Source organism: Micropterus salmoides, unplaced genomic scaffold (genome assembly GCF_014851395.1).
Source record: "Micropterus salmoides isolate LMB-PRFRI ecotype aquatic unplaced genomic scaffold, ASM1485139v1 Ms_hic_scaffold_15, whole genome shotgun sequence".
In the NCBI taxonomy this organism is placed as follows: domain Eukaryota; kingdom Metazoa; phylum Chordata; class Actinopteri; order Centrarchiformes; family Centrarchidae; genus Micropterus; species Micropterus salmoides.
In genome coordinates this window covers 3,511,264-3,530,542 of record NW_024040596.1, presented here as the reverse complement: position 1 = coordinate 3,530,542, position 19,279 = coordinate 3,511,264, and positions in this window count along the sequence as shown.

Sequence of the window (19,279 nt, the reverse complement as noted above, 5' to 3'; positions counted from 1 at the left end):
TGTACAGTTGTATCTATAATGTGTCTGAGAACCTGATAGAGGACAGAAGGTGACAGCCTAACTTCAGTGTGTGATAATATTACCTCCGTGCCCTCCAGAGCCTAAATGGTTAATGGCGCTCACCTGACTGTACCAACCATCACCCTGAGAAGGAGCATGTTTAACAAGAGTTAACTACACACACAAGACACCAATACACACAGGGCAAATGTTTTGTTCATATTTAAACTCAGGTCAGTTATTTTCTGGCTACAGGTTAGCAGCAGCTCCCTGATCAGTTCGACTGGGTCGTCCATCTTCTCCAGTTGAAATGATGGAGTGAGATGAAAATGCAGCTTCAGCACTCTGGAGACAGGAAGTAAACAGAAGAAGCTCAAATTGTTCATGACTATAAATGAGTGGACTACACCTGTCAGCACAAGTTCTAGTCTGCTTAATTTGACACTTAACATAAGTTTTTTCTCAAAGTTACATTATGTGGTAAATTAGTGCAGACTTTACATATCAATCTGCACCTGACTTGCATTACCATGCAACAAAAAGTAACCAAGACTTGTTGTTATTGTGGTGGACAACACAAAATAAGTTTTAATTGTCTGCAATTAGATTTTCACATTGTGAATAGATTTTCTAACAAAGTTGCTTATCTTCTATCTATTGCTGATTCAAACGCGACAGTCAGGTCCAGAACCAGGGCGCCTGAAACAACTCCTCCCACCTCACAAACCTCTATTGCAATGACTAAGAATTTGCAACAATGTGACACTGAGAGAAAATAAAGCAATCAACAGAAACAAATTAACTAGCAGCAATTATGGAGATGTAGTATGTGGTGTTCTGCGTCCCCCAAATGGAATCCCACACAACCATGTACTATATTTCTTTAATTAAGGCCGTTACAGTATGTTTAGGATTCCTTTCTCGTGAAACAATTGAGTTTTCAAAACAGTATCTAATGAAAGAGTTATTACATTCCCATTATCATTATCGTCATTATAATAACAAGCTAATGATCAGGTCTCGTGAGTATATCTCTGACTCTCACAAACGCAGACACACCTACACAGACGGAGACCCAGGGGTAATCTGTGGAAACATGCCTCCAACTATCTTGATCTCATGTGTGAACAGAGGTTTGGCTCCCCTCTGTTTGGGCTTGTATCACACGAAGTCCCAAAGAAAAATGGTTCGAACATGACCTCATCAGGCAGAACAAAAGACAGAGTGAAGCAGAAGAGATAGAGTTGGGCTGGGAGGAGCGGAGCTGCCTCAAGGGAGCCATGGCTAAAGCCTCTGCCGATGTTTTAGAGATTAGGATTTGGGAAGTAAATACGTCTAATTGGGAGGGGAAGGGAGGAAGGAAGGAAGAAAGGGAGGTAAGTGGGTGGGAGGGAAATTCACAGTGGAAGGAAGGTAGCAATAGCAATATGACGAGATGGTAAAATTAAAGCAGGTCAAGCTAAGCTTCAGCTGAGGATTAGTTGGCACTCATTAAGTTGTTCCATTCTCTCTCTGTTGGTCTCTGACAATAGCCATTTTTCAAGTTTGTATGTCTGTAAAAGCTATTTGAAAGGGCTAAAGATCAGATATTTGGCAGACTAAGGCCACTTCAAATAACTCTGCCCTGCATCACCAACAATAGCTGTAATACACATTAATATTTTCTGATCTAGATGAAGTGGAGTGCTTCTTGCACGACAAACCGAAGGGAGACCAAGCACGAATTTATGATATTATGCTGTGCAGCTATCTTGGTAAGTTGAAACTGCAAGTCATGAGATTCCACTGGGCCCAGAAACAGCTAGAAATGTGCAGAGAATCACAAACCCTTTTACTGTGATGTCAATAGTCTATCATGTCAAATGTTGCCATCTGTGAACCTCCAGGACAACACTGAGGCAGGTTTGGTCCCTCTTCTCCCAACATATTCTCCCTCCCAAGTCGTTACAAATGGACGCCTGTTCAAGACCCCTTCGTGTCAATTTTTAACACACTGGGAGAGCAGGGTCGAAAGTACCATTTTTCAGAAAAACCTGATTTTAAAAGATTATGTTGTAGACAGTGATATATTTTTGCTGTGGTCACCAACTCACAGGTGTGGTCTATCAATATCAGGTGGTATTTTGTACAAATGTAGAAAGACTACCCCTTTAGCTTTGCTTCTGGATGCACAGGGCTCTACAGTCAAGTTAACAACAACTCCAGTTAGCAATAAGAAATATGCAACTTAAAACACTTGGTTAATCAGAATCAGAATTAGCTTTATTGCCAGGTATGTGTACACATACGAGGAATTTGACACAGGATTGTACATTGCTCACGATGTGCTTTCTTATACAGTCATACAATAATAAAATAAGACACAGGCTACAGTATAGAGGACACATATATACACACTATAAACAAGAACAATATAGACAGATTGAGACAATAGTGCAGTGAACAGAGTGCAAAGGATGCAGGTTTAAATTATTATTACCATTACTATTATTATTATTATTATTATGTACATGAGGTGAATGTGATATACAGGTATATATACACATACATGCATACATGTACACATGTACGCAGGAATTGCTCCTGACACTGTGAGTCAGAAATCAGCTGGTCATCAGAGTGATGGCTTGTGGAAAGAAACTGTTCTTGTCTGTCTGGTTTTGGCGTACAGTGCTCTGTAGCGCCTACCAGCGGGGAGGAGCTGGAACAGGTTGTGTCCGGGGTGAGATGGATCTGCAGTGATGTTTCCTGAAGTCCTGAATGGAAGGCAGATTTGCACCGATGATCTTTTCTGCAGTCCTGACTGTCCATTGTAGTCTGCTCCTGTCCTTTTTGGTGGCAGATCCAAAGCAGACAGTGATGGAGGTGCAGAGGACAGACTGGATGATGGCTGTGTAGAACTGGATCAGCAGCTCCTTTGGCAAGTTGAGCTTTGAGTACATTTAACATTGAGGAAGTACAGTTAATGTTAAGCAACGGCCGCAGTTTGGTTAGGTTTAGGCCCCAAAACTACATGATTAGGTTTGGGAAAAGTTTATGGTTTGGGTTGAAAGTTTCTTAACTAACTGTAAGCTTGTTACGTAAATTAGCTTGAGTTAAAAAGAAATCACAGTTGACTCGGTTTCACATGGGAAACAAACACCAGTCTTCTGGGTGAAAGTACAGTGTTTGTTTGATCACCTCCCTACAAAGATTTTGTCGCTCTCTATACTACGTCACCTGACAGTCACCTGACAGTGACCTGACATATAATGCTTGCAGGGTTGAAAAATGACTAAAAGGGTACCCAGTTTATTTAGAAGTGACAACAATGGGTCTTGACCAAGCGTCCATATGTCAGACTGCGTTGTCTCCTCTTATTCAAGCACAACTGGGTTTGGCACAGCTGTTATTATAAGTTACTAATGTGTCTAGCTGAAAAGTAAATGATAAATCACCACACCACATTCAAGTTTACCAATCTCTTATAGCCACTGCTTGAAGTTGAAAAAATAGGTGCCAGTATATAAAAATATATTTACAGGTCACACAGTTTGGATAGTCTGCCTGTCTGTCATTATTGATATATAAGAACAATATCTACATGGTAGTTAGTCTCTGATAATTATAACCATTCATGCAGAACAACAAGTTTAACATTTCAAAAGTTTGCTGATTGGGGCGTTACTTTGTGTTGTAAAGTGGTGAAGACATAAGGGCTCAGATTAGGGGCGTGACGGCACATTTGTGTCACGAGAACAAGACGATAAGATATTTTAACAGTACTTTGAATAAATATTTGATTTGTGAAATATATCAGTGGGGGGGTCTGGGGGTCCTCCCCCAGAAGACTTTGAGCACTGAACACTTAATTTCTGCACCAATTTATGGTGGAAATATGAAGGGAAACAAAATTAAGGGGACAGGTGACAATTCAAATTATAAAAATATAATGGAACATAATGCAGTAATAAGCTTTTGGACAGTGCATTTGTTTTTTCTGTATTTCAGTTGCATTTCGTGTTTTCTTATTGTGCATTGTTTCATTTGTTATTCAACATTTCTTGTTGCTGTTTTTCAGAACATTTTTAACAAAAGCTTTCAAAAAGTGATGGAGACATTCAGATTCTGACCTGTCCCCAGCGTCCCCAGTGTAGATGACAGCTATCTGTCAATATTTTTAAATGTCCCGCCCCACCCAGGCTGTGATTGGTCGGTTCACCAAAACTGACATTGACAAGCTACTTTCTGCACATGGCTGCTTGAAAGGCACCCGAGCTTTTCTTCTCCCTGCTCTGTCTCACAGACTGAGATTAGCAGGCAGGCGAGAACGGGTGAGCGTCACGTAGTGTCCAGAGAACCTGATATGAAGAGGGCAAAGGAATGAAATGCAGCTTGTGAGAAGTGCCCACTTCAAGCACTGCTTATAGCATGTTTTTAGTGCCATTTCAGCACACAGCCGGTGTGGTTGGATACTCCCTAATATTCATTATGTGGGTTCCATTGTCATAACCATTTCATTAAAATAGGGATCTCAGTAACTTGTTGTTATCCACTTCATTTAATTTTTATCCCAAGTGAGGCAGGCAAAACACAGGGGAAAACAGAATGGTAGGGGAAAAAAGGAGAAATAAGCAGGACAGTCAACGTCAGCCGGGCTGCCACCACAACAGGAGCCACATTAAAAAAATGTTCTAATTAATGTTACTCTCTACAGCAGGCAAGAAAAAATATTCAAGGTCTCTGAACTGAATTCAGTGCTTTTTATCTGCAGATGCACTGTCAGACAAGGGGTTCCTGTCTCTTCCCAAATATGCAGGTTTGACAAGTTTGGCAAGAAGTCATCTAATGGGTTCTGGCTTAGTCTCCATAGTCCATAAGGCTTTCCTTTCCAAACCTCCTCACACTTAATCCAGGCTCCCTAATGCCTTAAGGCCATAGCGCTGCTTAAAATACAGCTGAAGAGTGTTTTAACAATAACGCTGAGGTCACTGAAAGGTCTTAACAAGTACATCTATTTATTGCATTTTCCTTTTGTGACACCAGTTGATGTATTTGATATTTTAAATACCATATAGCATGATAAACTTTGGTAACTGTTTGTGGTAACTGACATATAAAGTGGCTAAAAAAGTATCTTGGCAGTCAGCATGTAAGCATTCACTGACATGGTTCATGTGTTTGTTTTGATTACATTTTCCAGATGTTGTGGTTATATTCCTTGTCTGCACCAGATAGCGGAGTTGTTGATATTAAAACTGAAGTTATTAAGGTTCTCCTTCACAGGCCAGAAAACAACTGGTGCGCCCCATTGACACAGTGAGGTATTTTGAAAGATCTGGTGAGTGTATATAGAATTTTTTATATGGTCACCATGACTTATCTTTGACTGATGTTCAGTTCTAATATTTATTAACTGTAAATAAAAATATTGCACAAGAAAACGTCTTCCTCACAGGCTGCATACAGCCCCAACATCCTTTAGTTAGGTGGGGCAGCTTTTATTTAGCCTATAAGGCGAAACCCAGGTCAAAACAAGTGTGTAAAGCACACAATTATAATTTAGGGTAAATGTAGCAACGTATTTAGAAGCTCAGATCAAGCTGAAAGGACAGTAAGAGAACAATGTTCAGAGAGATTTTGGTAAGAAGAAAAATAAATAATATATAATATATATATAATAAGCCAGGGTGAATTTTAGTATTTTGAAATGTGAGGAGGACATGTCTCCAGTGGAAAATACACCCTTTCTTAGTAGTGATGGGAAAAGAACAGTGTGGAAATCCCCAAGCATGAACTTTCCTTGTTTATGCTTAAATGTACCTAAAATTGACTTACTTTCATGAGACTTGAATTTGCTTTGTTTTAATTATGTTGCTTCAGGACAAAGAACAATGTCTGTGTTCACTGTTGTGATGAGTAATCGGTCAGCAGTTTTTCAGACAATAGTGGAGTTCAGTCACTTCCAAGATATAAACTGTGTCAGGCATTTATAGATGAATTGTACTTGGTAGAATGAGAAATTTATATTATATTTATATTAAACTTAAACATAGTTTAAATAGTATGCACAAACACATATGCACAGAAACCTCATACTGTGGCCTTTATCCCATCGCTACTGCTGCATTTTCATGTTCTCTCTGCTGACCTGCAGAGCCTGTTGCAGATGTCTTTGATATGATAAACAGTTATTTCTGTGATTATGTTCTGGTGATATGTTAACCCCAGAATAAATATAAATTTGAATAAAACAGATTTTGGCTGTGTCATGAAAAACATTATATGGCCTAAATATGACTTAAGGGACAGTATTTTCATAACTTTTTAGAACTCTTGTAAGGGTTATTATGTTAATATGCTAACTGAGGCTTTGTATTTCCCAGGTTAGAATCAGAATACTTGAGACAGTTGAAGGTTTTAGCAGATACAAGGCTATAATGGCCGTGGTCATGGGAATAAAACTGTACAAGGAACAAAAATACAGGGAATAATAAACATTAGGCTTTTCATTTTTAGTTGGCGGTCTTCAGTTTCCCTGGCTGACATTAAAAACATCCCTGAAAGATTTTATCAGCTGTAGTTAATAAAGTAATTGTGGTAAATGTGTTCTGCACCGTCTATATCCAAAGACCCTAGAAAAAGACGCACATTATGTTTTCTACATTCATGGATGCAAACCACCGTGTGTTTTTGCCAAATAACAAGACAAAGAGTGGTGTGTCTTTCTCTTGGAAAGCAATTTGACGTGCTAACAATCATCCCAAAAAATACGGACTTTCAACATAGTTATGTAAATAACTCATTTTGACATACTATTACATTTAAATGCATTTGCAATTTGAAAACCCAGTGAGTCTAAATTGGCACAATATTTAGTTTTGGAGAATCTATCGAAATATAAAAGTTACCTAATGTGTTACTTTCAAATTACCTGTTTATGTATTACCTTGATTAACTTGTGTATACTTATTATGTAACATTATATAACTTATTGCTACAGATATGTACCCAACAGGTGATTTGCGGGTGCACAAAAAATCTTATTTCAATAAAATAACTACATTAAGTATAAAGTTTAATTCTTTACTTACAGGTGACATGTAGTCATCCCAAACCAATTACAACAGGACATTCTTCGGTTTGGTACCACCTGTGAATCTAATAATTACTGTCAAAGTAGCCAAATATGATTATTGATTAACATAAATATGACATAACATACATTGTAAAGTGTGAGATCCACCCAGACACCTTAAACAGTGGGGTCGGTGTTGCATTTCTGAAATCAGATCTTCAGCCTTTGGTCCAGAAAACTTCACATATGGATTCATGCTACTAAATAGACCTCGTGGTGGGATTAAGTTTGCTCAACTCACTTCTCAATCTCAACTTTTACGCCAACTTTTTTTAACGCCAAAAAGTGCTCAGAAACATGGAAATGTGAACATCAACATTTCCATGACAACTGGGCAAACTCTGAGTGTGTGATTTGAGCCCCAAAGGACCAACTAAGTAGATCTTGTGGTGAGATTGTTTTGTCAACTATTTATAAATTATCTTTAAATCTAAACTTCATGTACTGTGTATATCCTTGAATCAGAAGTATGAATCTGGGGGCTCGTCGCACACAACATGAATACATATTTTGACATGACATGACAATGGAAACTAGCATGATCTTTAATGGTCATTAGCTCATATGCCTGTGTCAGATTGTAAATGCACAATTATACTGCTGATGTTCCCAACCTTCCTTCCAAGACTACAAATTAGAGATGACGGGCCTCAGGAAAGCGTGAGGCAACTGGTGGTTCTGTTGTTCTAAATATATTCACTGTGTATTGAACAACAGTGATGTACCGTATCAAACTTTGGCACCTAGTCCTTCAACAGATGGTAAAGACTTTTCTTGGATACATTTCAAGTGAATTGATCTTTGAAAAATAAACAAACATGGCCAAAAGCAAACAAGCAAAATACTTAGTTTAGTGTTTTTGTTTATTTATAAATCAAATGCAGTGAACGGTTTACTGCTGCAGGTCAAATGGATTCAGGTCAAAAGCGCCATTCTGTATACTATGTAATACTATTTCAGTGCACTTTAGCTCCCCTAAACTCCTGCACTCAAACACAGTGGAAGGAATGAGAAAGAGACACCTAGGAAAACATTCCACGAGGGGACCCTGCTCATGCTCAGGCTGGTGTCCCCGGCATTCTCTGCATGTCCGATGAAGCCGTACGAGCATATTAGCATTCTACTGACATGGGAAGGTAACAGGACACGTGGGAATGCCTGTGGAGCAGCAACCAGAGCTGGTAAACATTTATTTCCAGGCATGCTGATGCCAGAGATGGAGCAACATACATTTCTTTGGAACCTCACTGAGGCAGCTGTGGTAAGGAAAACTGACAAGTAGTGATACTGAATAGTCCACCTGAGTGGGGAAATGTCTTTTATAGGTCTATTTGTCATTTTGTGTGCTATTGTCAGTGTATAGTCTCTGCTGGTTGCTTGGCCACCTCAGGGGGACGGCAAAACAAAGTCGCTGGGTTGGTGTATGGATTATATAAACAAGATATAACAAAAAATAAACAAGAATTAACAGGCCCTCGACCCCATGCATGCCTTGGGTGCCTTTATATCGCACACCAACTGACACGGCTCTGGAATTAACAATGCACAAATCACACAGGTGATGTGTCTAAAATATCTCACAAAGTTTGGTTGAGGTGTTACTTGTTCAATTAAAAGTGGCCGGTTGGAGAGAGTATAGCTCTCAAAAAACAGATTCCTGTTTCATGGCGAATAATTACTCACCAAGGCAACAGCATTTGACAAGAACTTTGAGATTGATGTGGTCAACCTGCTATGAGGAGCTTATATGCCTCGCTATGGACATTTTTGTCCGCTAATGTGCTAAGTGGCATAAGAAATATGTCCTTTCCAGATGACAGTAAGTGGCGCTATCACTATGACTGGATACTGACATGTAAGTGAATTTTGTGACAGAGCTGACCATGTCTAGTCCAGTTACATGCTACTTCCTTTTTCATGGCGAAACATCAATTCAACGCCACGCCATGGACATGCCGTTTGATCAGTCAAAAAAAGCTTTGCATTTTAACATCACAAGGCTCTTAAGATTGCGCTGCCCATATCTGAAGTCGATCGGGTTAAAGCTCTAGGAGGAGTTTGTTAAACTACGGAGCGTGTAAATGGAGAAACCTCTTGAAAATAATTAAATACTTCCTGTTATGGCTCAGGGTATGGCTCAGAGAGGCTTATTTTTAAGTCTAGAGATGATACATCAGTTTCTTAACTTTTGTACAGCTAGGTACAACGTACGGCGGGGTCTGCTTTTTAAAAATTTATAGGGGGTGCCATTGAGCCAATTTTCCACAACCACGCCCCCAAACCATATCGAACAATAAAAAACAACGCTTCTGACGTGCGTGCCAAGTCTTGTTAGGTTTCGACCATCCCTAGCCATGTGAAGACTAAAAAGCCTTTAGGGGGCGCTATAGAACCAATGTGTGATCCCCCCAGTCCCAAAAATGACATCAAATCAAAACATTACCAGTTTGAGTGTGGCTGCAAAGTTTTGTGGCTCTTTGAGCATCCTAAAGACCTCAAACACCTGTTTAAAATATTGAAGATGACGCAGGAAGTGCAAAATGGTTGACTTCCTGTTGAGCAAAATCTCATTAAAAAAAGCAGAAATGTGGTCTTTGTAATAAGAGAGTTTGTTTAGGGGTGCTTTTGAGCCAACAATGGATTTCCCACCAGACCTGAGACACGTGTGAAAATTTTCGTGAAGATTTGAGTTTCCTAAGACCTTGAAAAATTTGTTCTCCGGGGAGAAAAAAATAATCTGAGCAAAAACAATAGTTTCCTTGCATTTGTGCAGTATAAGACTTCACCACGTAGCCAGTTAGCTTAGCTTAGCATAAAGACTGTAAACAGTGGGAAACAGCTAGCCTGGCTCTGCTTGGCCAAGAAATAATCCGGCACATAGCCCTCTGTAAAATGGTGATTGATGTTTTTGTACTTCTGTTTTCTTATTATCTTTTTGGGCATTTATTATTCATCGTCTTCATTAGAAAGGGCTCACAGAAAGATGACAGGACATGAGGGAGAAAGAGATGTTCCCAGCCGGACCGTTGTCAACTCTCAGGGAACACCCCTACACTTTGGCTTTTGTACGGATTAAATAAACCAGTCTTTGTGCTAAACTAAGCTAACCAGCGGTCCCTTTTTTATTTACCATACAGACAGGACAGTGATATCAATCTTCTCATCTAATTCTGAAACCATATTTCTCAAAATGTTGAAATATTTTTTTACTTTAGAGGTGCTAGTAAGTGGATTTTGATACCTTTGGACACCTAAACAGCCAGTGGTACTGGTGGTAGCTTCACATTTAACATACAGACTTCTCCTCTAACTCTTGGCAAGAGAGAATTAAAAGCTTGTGAGTGCAGCTTAATAGCTGTAGTGTTTTGATCGTGTGAGCTTATGCTGTCTTTTGTCTGATTATGTCATCAACACACATAGTTCATGCCACTTCAAGCTATGAATTTAAAAAGTCCATTTGTCCATTTATCATTTTTGGTATCCTTTATTTGTTTTTTAGATAATAAAAGTTCTTACACAAGGACTCCTTTGTGTTGCTGCTACGCAGCAAATTGTGGCGATTCATAAGTGTCAAATAATTACGCTTTGTCACGCTGTCTGAAAGCGTTAATGACACATTGAGATGAGAACGCGCACAACTATGTCTGTTTTGAGAAGTCAATTATATATATATTTTTTCTTTTAGTGTCTGTTTAAAGCAACTTCTTCAGTCTCACAGACTGCATGACAACAAGCTCAGAGAGCTGGATTAACTTGTGTATTTTGGCAAATCCATATTAGTGTACTTCAGCTGTGTCATAAAAAAATGTGTTCTAGCACAGGGGAAAAAAACATGCTTGTATATTTAGACGCACAGGAACATGCTTAATGCACAGTGCTGCCTGTTCACCTGTGTTTTCCTGTCCTCTTGTAAATTTACAGCTCAGCCATACAGTATGTGCTCAACCTTATGTGCACTGTAAATGCATCACATTTTCCTCTCACATTTGGACCACAGTGGAGTAACGTTTAATAGCATAAGAAGGGATGCACTCCAAAATTCCTGTGTGGTGAAGTTTGAGAGACAGCTCGCACTGAATGTCAGACAGCTTTAAGCTTGATGCAGAGAGGCCGTGATCCCGGGGCCCCACGTGTGACAGCTTTCTCATCAATCATTCCAGAATATTCTTTAAGTAAACTTTTGACTCATAATCTTCCTGGCCTGCTGTTGCTATCTCTTTGTGCTGAAACATGTTTGTTTTGCTCATTTTAGGCACTTTGTCATGCCTGGTTATGACGTTACAGACCCACCAGTGACAGAAGGCGGTCCCGGCTTTACTCAGCTGTGCTGTTGTTCTTCTAAGGCTTAAGGTTTAAGTGGGAGGGCCCAGCCTTTAGTTTCAGGTACCTTACAGCAATGGAAATTAACTCGAACATGTACATCATGTACATCCCTATACATCTGGTTACCACAGATGGGGTCAATTTTAAATGTCTTAATAGTTTGACCTTCGATCCTTCCCCAACAACATCTCTGCATTAAATTAAATCAATGATGCATTTTTCCCTTTACTGATGACCTCATGCTTCAGAGATGCCTGACGTGGTTATGGGAGCTCTCTCTTTTAGACAGAAAACTCCCAACAGGTTTTTGATCAGGACATGCCAGGTTTCGATAAAGGACGTTCCATCCCCACCCCAAATCTCCATGGAGATTGAGCTGACTAATAAAAATAGCTTAGTTGCTCTGTTTACCCTGAGTGGGATGTTACTTTCCTGTATGTTCCGTCTCTCCATCTCTTTCTCTATGACTCTATGTTTAAGCCATGGATGAATGGACATTTCTAACAGCATTTTATGTAAAGTTAATGTGGACATCTTGCTGCTAAGAACACATTATTCTAGATGCTTTAAAATGATTTGCCTCCATCCACCTCATATTTTTATGTCCGGTGTGAGTGCACATGCACAATACATGAAGGATCAGAGTCTAGTGGTTAGACAAAGGGCTCCAGGCAGCAGAGAAATCAAAGCCAGACGGGTGCTTTCAGTGCCTGTCTATACTTTCAAAGTGAGTGGGAATGGGCCACAAACGTCAGGATGGACCCATAAACATCATGTTGAGGAGACAAATAATAAGTGACAAGGGAAGTTAATGATCCATTTCTTCTGGTTAAATTTTAGAAATAGTTTCTTGGTGACAGGTGAATATTATATATAGTTCTTGAAGGAACTTCTAAAAGAAAGGCAGTGTAAGATCTAAGAGTTCTTGAGTTACATAAAATGAGAGGCAGTCACTGATACATGAGGGAAGATTATGTAAGGCTCTGTAGATAAGGAAAAGGACTTTAAAATCCATTGTAAAAGATACAGGTACCCAGTGCAGTTATGCGAGCAGAGGTAATGTGATATCATTTTTTGCACATGTAAAATCCTGGCTGCAGCCTTTTGAATTACCTGTAAAGACTTTTTAGGGAAACCAGTAAAAAGAGAGTAGCAATAATCTAAGCGTGTCTCAGTTTGTAATAAATGTCTGCATAAGCATTTCCGCATCGCTCTGAGTTAAAAATTGTCTAATTTTGGAAATGTTACGTTGATGAAAAAATTATTAAACTGTTAAAATGACTAATGACGTTCAGATCTGAGTCTAAAACAGCTCCCAGGTCAGTAACCAGTGTGTTTTAGACAGGCTATCAAACACTGGCTTTAGACTCTGCCTTTGCTTTTTGACCAACTAGTAAAAATTTTTTTTTTACTCATCCAGATGTTAATATCTTTCAGACAGGTAAATGTAGCATTTAAAGACTGGGGTTGTCTAGCATAACAAAGATATAAAGTTGTGTATCATCAGTATAAAAGTGATATTTGACATTATGGTGACTAATTGTGTTTCCCCCGAGGGAGCATAGGGAAAAATTAATAGGACCAAGAATGTTTCTTTGAGGAACACCGTATTCACTGTCAAATGTCTCCACTGTGCTAGAGAGACACACCCATTTCTCAAGTCTATTCAATCGTGTTGAATGCAGCAGTCAAAACTAGCAAGAAGATGATAGCCACATTGTTTGAATGAGTTCTCAGGTCACTTACCTTTAATAAAGCAGTTCCAGAACTCCCCAAGCCGAGGAGAAGGCAGAGGATCTTTTGTAACGTACCGCATGCCTATTTTCAGGACAGCATCAAAAAGGGATTTAAAATATAGTTTCATATTTCCAGACTGCTGAAGCTTAATGTCATTTGATTCAACATATGTCAGAAGTACATAGGAAGAGTGATTTTGACACAGGAGTTTGGGGAGTGTGGAATTAATGTGGAGTACCTGGGCACCGGGATAACAAAAAGTTTCCGTCTTCAGGGTTTTGTGCGGGACCATCGAGGAGCCCACCACAAGACACTGTGGATGGGACAGACTTCCTGAGTAGATAGGTGCAACATTAATACAATGACAGAAGGAAGAAGCAAGTTTTCTTTCCAAACATGCTTTTACTTTAAGATCCAATTTTCTGATTCACAATTTGACAAAATGCAATAATCATAAGAAATGATGAAGAAAATAATATATAGAAAGAAAGTGCAACAAGTTAAAAGTTTAAATCAGGATTCATCTGTTACAAATTGACCTATGCTAACAGTGGTGTGTCAGTGTTGGAAGAATGGCAAATGGATGAGAGACAACCATAACCCATCAGATACATCAAGTAACACCAACAGTGTCATCTGTTTGTTAAATGTATCACTTGTCAGTTGGTGATGTTGTGACTTTAATACTCAAATACTGGTGATTTAATTATCATCATAAACCCTCTGGAGCTTGTTTCCCAGGTAGCATGCTAAATCTGGCTCTGTGACTGCCATGCCTGGCAGATACATGTGCTGCAGTTCTGACAGTAGTGACGGTTATGATATTATTAATAATCCTCTGCTCATAATAAAAAAAAAAACTATCTTAGCAACAAAAAGAAAATATGATGGAGGTCTAATATGACTTTTGATGATGAACAGTAAAAAAATAAAGTTTCGATGGAACAAGAAAGCCTCTCTTTCAAAAGAAAAATTATATCAATACAAGAAAAATATTTCACTGCTGCTTAAAGGGTAAGTTGATATTTTAAAACCTGGATCCTATTTTCATATGTTTTTGTGTCTATTCTTTTTAAACTGGGCAAGTATTGAGTGAGCACGCTGCAGTTCGCAGCAACAAAACAGGACTCCAACGTAATCCTTCCGGGCAATTGCGCCCCGCCAAAGTACATCTACTAAAGTACTTGTTTTTGCCACTAATAGGCTCAGATTAGTATTACAAGTGTCTGTCAACATTACAGAAAAGATTCCTCCAGATATTCCTACCTTTTTTTAAAAGAGTATGATCCTTTTTGTTTAACCAGAAACAGTCACTATATCGCTATCGTCACAGCCACCTTAACAATAAACTTTAGTAAACTAAATTTTCTGGCCTACTGCTGCCTTGATCAGTTAATTTGTTTTTAACCCTTTAAAACATCATATTCACACGATAACACAATCAAACACAAAAACCAAGGTCACACAATAACACAAATAAACAGCAGTAGACCAGCATCTCCTCTGTTCTGCGATGTAAAGTTAGTTTTGTCAACGGAGTCTGGTGGCTTGGACCAGACTGATATAGTGACTGTTGATGGTTATGCAAAAAGAATCTTACTCTTGAAAAATAGGTTGTAAAATACCTAAGTTAGCCACATTACACAAGGCTCATGCATGTATAACCATTATGTGTTATAACGTTTTTTTCTGATAATGTTAATTGGGAGAAGTTATTGAATATGCATGCGAATGGAGTGGCACTGCATCACTGGAGCACTCCCCTTTCATAAGATGTGAATTGAGATTTTGGACAATTAATAATCATGGTCATTTTGCATCATCACAGAGAGGTGTCAAGTGGTACGGTAGAATGGTGGAACGGTTATTTTTAAGTCTAAAATGTACTGCATTGCTAGATGCAATACACATTCCTGCCAATGGTATCACCCCATTCCACTGATCTACAGATAGCGGTAACTCACCAAAATATGCAGCAGTGCAGCAAAGACAGCTAATAAACATGAACAAAAAAATGTCTTTACAAATGTTTTATGAGGAAGACATTCAACACATTTGTTGGAGCTCATCAATTTACACAGAGCATTTTGACGAGTAACACTGAATGTAAACATCATTTTTGTTTGTTTACAAAAAACTCTACATGGTACCTTTTAAAACAATAGACTTTTCTCACAGGAGACATTTGTGATAGCAGCAAGTGTTACTACTAACATTAACAATGGCTGTGTTGTGGTCATGTAAACCGTGACAATAGCACACTGAGCCAGCATGTACAATACCAACTAAATGGACTGCTACTGGCACATGTTGGAATATATTTGTGAAAAAAGGCCTCTGGAATTTAGTAGCCTCCCAGGTAGCTGAGAAATTATGTACTCTGGGAAATGTTGTCAGCTTGCTGTCAAATGACCACGTAAGAGGCAAAATATCTAAAATTGTGTAATTCTGGTTTAATTCCAAACACATGTTGTGTGTTGAGTTACAACACAACACAACAGGTGCTGCACTGCACTTGTTTCCCTGCTCTGTCTTCACTGCTCTCCATCACCATCACCACTAGACACTCATACCAGTCACTGAAATTATGAAAATTATCATTCGCTAACATTGGTAAGAAGTAGTAAATCAAAGAACCAGTTTTAACTAGTCAATACTGGCTGGAGAGGGAGCACACGTGATAGTGACAGGATGATTGAGTGTGGAGTGGGCGACTGTGTTTTGTCAGAGAAGTTGGCAAATCCATCAATAGAGGGGCCATCAGAGTTTGCATTGACAGTTTTCAAGAATTTGTAGTGTTGACAGATACACTGCTGAGGTTTTATTGAACTGCGTCTTTATCTTCATGAAGCCAAAATGTCGCATATTATAATGCTTCAGGTTCAAGGACTCCTGACAATCTCCTGATAGCTGTCTTGGTCTGCTGTAATCCAGCCTCAGTAATGCTGACTTCATACGTGCATCATGTGCATAGTCCAATAAACAGCCCATCCTAATTAATGCAGATCAATATAATAAGTGAACTCAATAAACTGGTAATCCCCTATTACACTAGGTTCTTTGATTACATACAGTAGTCACAACCAAATGACTTTATTTAGAAATGTGAAAATATATTTTAATATTTAATGCTGTAAATAAACATGTAAAAAGACAAAAAACTTTCAACAAAATGTTGTTAATGTGCGTGAATAAATCCAAAATTGTAACCCTAACCCTGGGGCATCAGAGTGCTTAGCGTGTATGCCTGTGGCTGCAAAACAGGAACACCTGAAGAGCCAGAGCTCCAGCTTCACTGGTGTTGTGCCGAGTTGTCCGCACCTCGTGGGACTTTCGGATAATTTATCACCGTTGATGAACCACACTAAGAATATTTTATCGTTTTTAAATAGGCTACTTGAAATAGACCCGCGAGGAACCACGACGTGCATGCAGTTGTCGGCACGGCATGCATGCAAAACTCTGCACAAGATGGAAGGCGAGAGAGAGAGAGAAAAAATGGTCAACAATAAGCCTCAGTTTAGCTGGAAATTTACAGTGTAAGTTGAATGGACAGAGAGTGCAGCTCTGCAGTTTCTCAAGATTAAAGCGGAGCCACCATGTGTAACCCCCCCGACTCACAATCGCCATGCACAAAAACACACATGATTCGACTGTCAGTCCACTATAGGCAGGACTTGATGATTCTGATTCGACTATGTAAATCCTTAGTCGGGGACAGCCCTAGTGAGCACAATACAAACTTGAATAACAAAGGCGGTGTAATTAGATTTTGACAGAGAATCCCTCCACAACATGAGCTAATAATAATAATGTGGGCTTCTGAGGTCCCTTGATGTCTAAGGCCCCAGGCAGTTGCAGGTCTTACCAGTTAGTAATTGAGCCTTGGTCACAAGGCAATCAAGTTACTTCCACATTTTGGAGGCAGCTGACTTTCAGTGTTTTATAAAACATATGACCTCGACCCTAAGATGTATCCATCAGATTTGACTTTTGTGCAAAAAAACTGCCATCTTTGTCTGGCAAACTCAAATGATTCAGCTCATATATCAGATCCGCACCATTGTAACGTAATGGAATACTCCAGGAAATTGACAGCGCCCAATATTGTTCTATTTTCCTGCAAGCCGTGCCAGAAAAAGAGTTTTGACTAGAATCCAATCAGTCATTCAAAGTGAGTGAGCCAAGAACCTGTCCATGCTGGAACAACAGTCTTTCTTTGGGAGTGCAGGACCTTGTCATACTGCTTACATGCTGTGTCTCTGGCTTGCTAAGTCAGGTTTTCAGCCCAGCCCATGTGTACTAGCTTGTAGACCAAACATTTTGTTTGCAAATCAAGAAATGAAGTTGTTGAAATTTTGTTTGGCTGACCTATTGTGAGGGCATTTCTTAGACGTTAGTGTTTTTTATCCGACTCTAACTACTGAATTCTCACAAAAAGGTTGATGCTTGGCCCTTGTAATGCATTTGGAATATTCTTGTGAACTACTGTGAAAAATAGAGAGTAAAAACGAGTACTCCCTGTTTTTGTCCAAGAGGAAAAGTGTGGATGTGCTCATGCAGTGGAAAACATAGCTGAAAAGCAGAATTCCTCACGCTCATCATTCTATATTAGGCAACTGCACAGCAGGGTACATCAACACTACGGCAGAGTGAGTCAACCATTTTTCCAGATCAACACGGGCTTGTGACACGTTCAGTAGGATGTGATGATAAACCACAGAAACTGTTTCATCTAATGTTGCATGCGTTTATTCTTGCATCTCCGCCTGCCAGTGATGAAACAACTGAGGAAGACTTTGTTTGAGTTTCTCTTCAAACACCCAGAAACTTTCATTCAGATACTCTTTCATCCAATGACCGGACGGGACTGTGTCGGTCAAGCTCAGCATTTCAAATAAACCTTTTTTTCAGTTTTCCCTTGTGAAATCTTATTTCAGGCATACTGTAAGCCACAAGTGTCATCACCTGCAAAGCAGAACCTGACTGTTATTTTTGTCTCCTCACTTGTGACCTAGAGGAGTTGTTTATAGGATAAAGATAGATTGCATGTAACAAGAGCCATTCATTGTGCCTTTGAGATAAATTTGCATCGGTGAAACATCAATAACTAAACTTGACCAAATACTAGCTCATACCAAAGCCCTGTGAGGGTTCACCAGCAACGTTAAGACCGGCATGCACTTCTGGACTTCAGAATAAAAGTGTGAAGTTTTAAATTGGTACATTAGTGTAATTTCAGAAGCAGTGGTGCATTTACTTGATATCCATGCTATTCATTTTTTGCAACGCAGAGTATTTAATTGCTGAGCAAAGATGTATCACTCCATAGCTAAAACGAAGCCTTCAATACAGGGTGAAAAGAAGCAATGTGCAGTATGACAATGAAACCATGTAAACCTGTTCTGGTACAACCTCTAAATAGGATTTTGAACCTGAAAATGAGCAGAATATGACCTCTTTAACAACAGTAAAAAGATACTACACACTTTCTATTATGATTTAATGAATGTTGACCTTCATTTTGAACCATAACTTATTTTTGCAAGAATTCAGCTGTCACACTAAGCAGTTAAGCAAGTGATATGTTATCAGTTCATTATTACGTCTTTCAACAGCTGTTTAGTTGTAGCCTCTGACTATAGACATTCTGTTAACAGCTGTACTAGGGGACTGCACATAGGCACCTGTTTGGAGAGGATATACACTGCCATTGTGTGGTTGTGGGAATTTGTATTAAGCAGAGTGAGTGTGCCACAAACAAGATAAGGTGCTGTTACTTCTTCTCAGAGGCAGCTGATTGTGATCCGTTGGGGCCGTCAGTTTAAGCTGTAGCTCTCAGTGATGTGACGGTAAGAAAGTTCTGTTTTGCATCACTGTCTTGGGAACAACTGGGGTCTTTGTGTGGATTATTGATGTTGTCCAGATCTCCACTTGAATAGATGACATACCAGAATAAAAGGGCTTTCCCACATCACATATGGTCCTCCCATCTATTTTCCCTGTTAGAGCCAAAGCTGACAATTGTTCAAATTCCTCAGCTTCTCAGAGTTTGTATCAAGGTCTCTGCAAACTTAATGCAGAAACAATTAAACAGTTAAT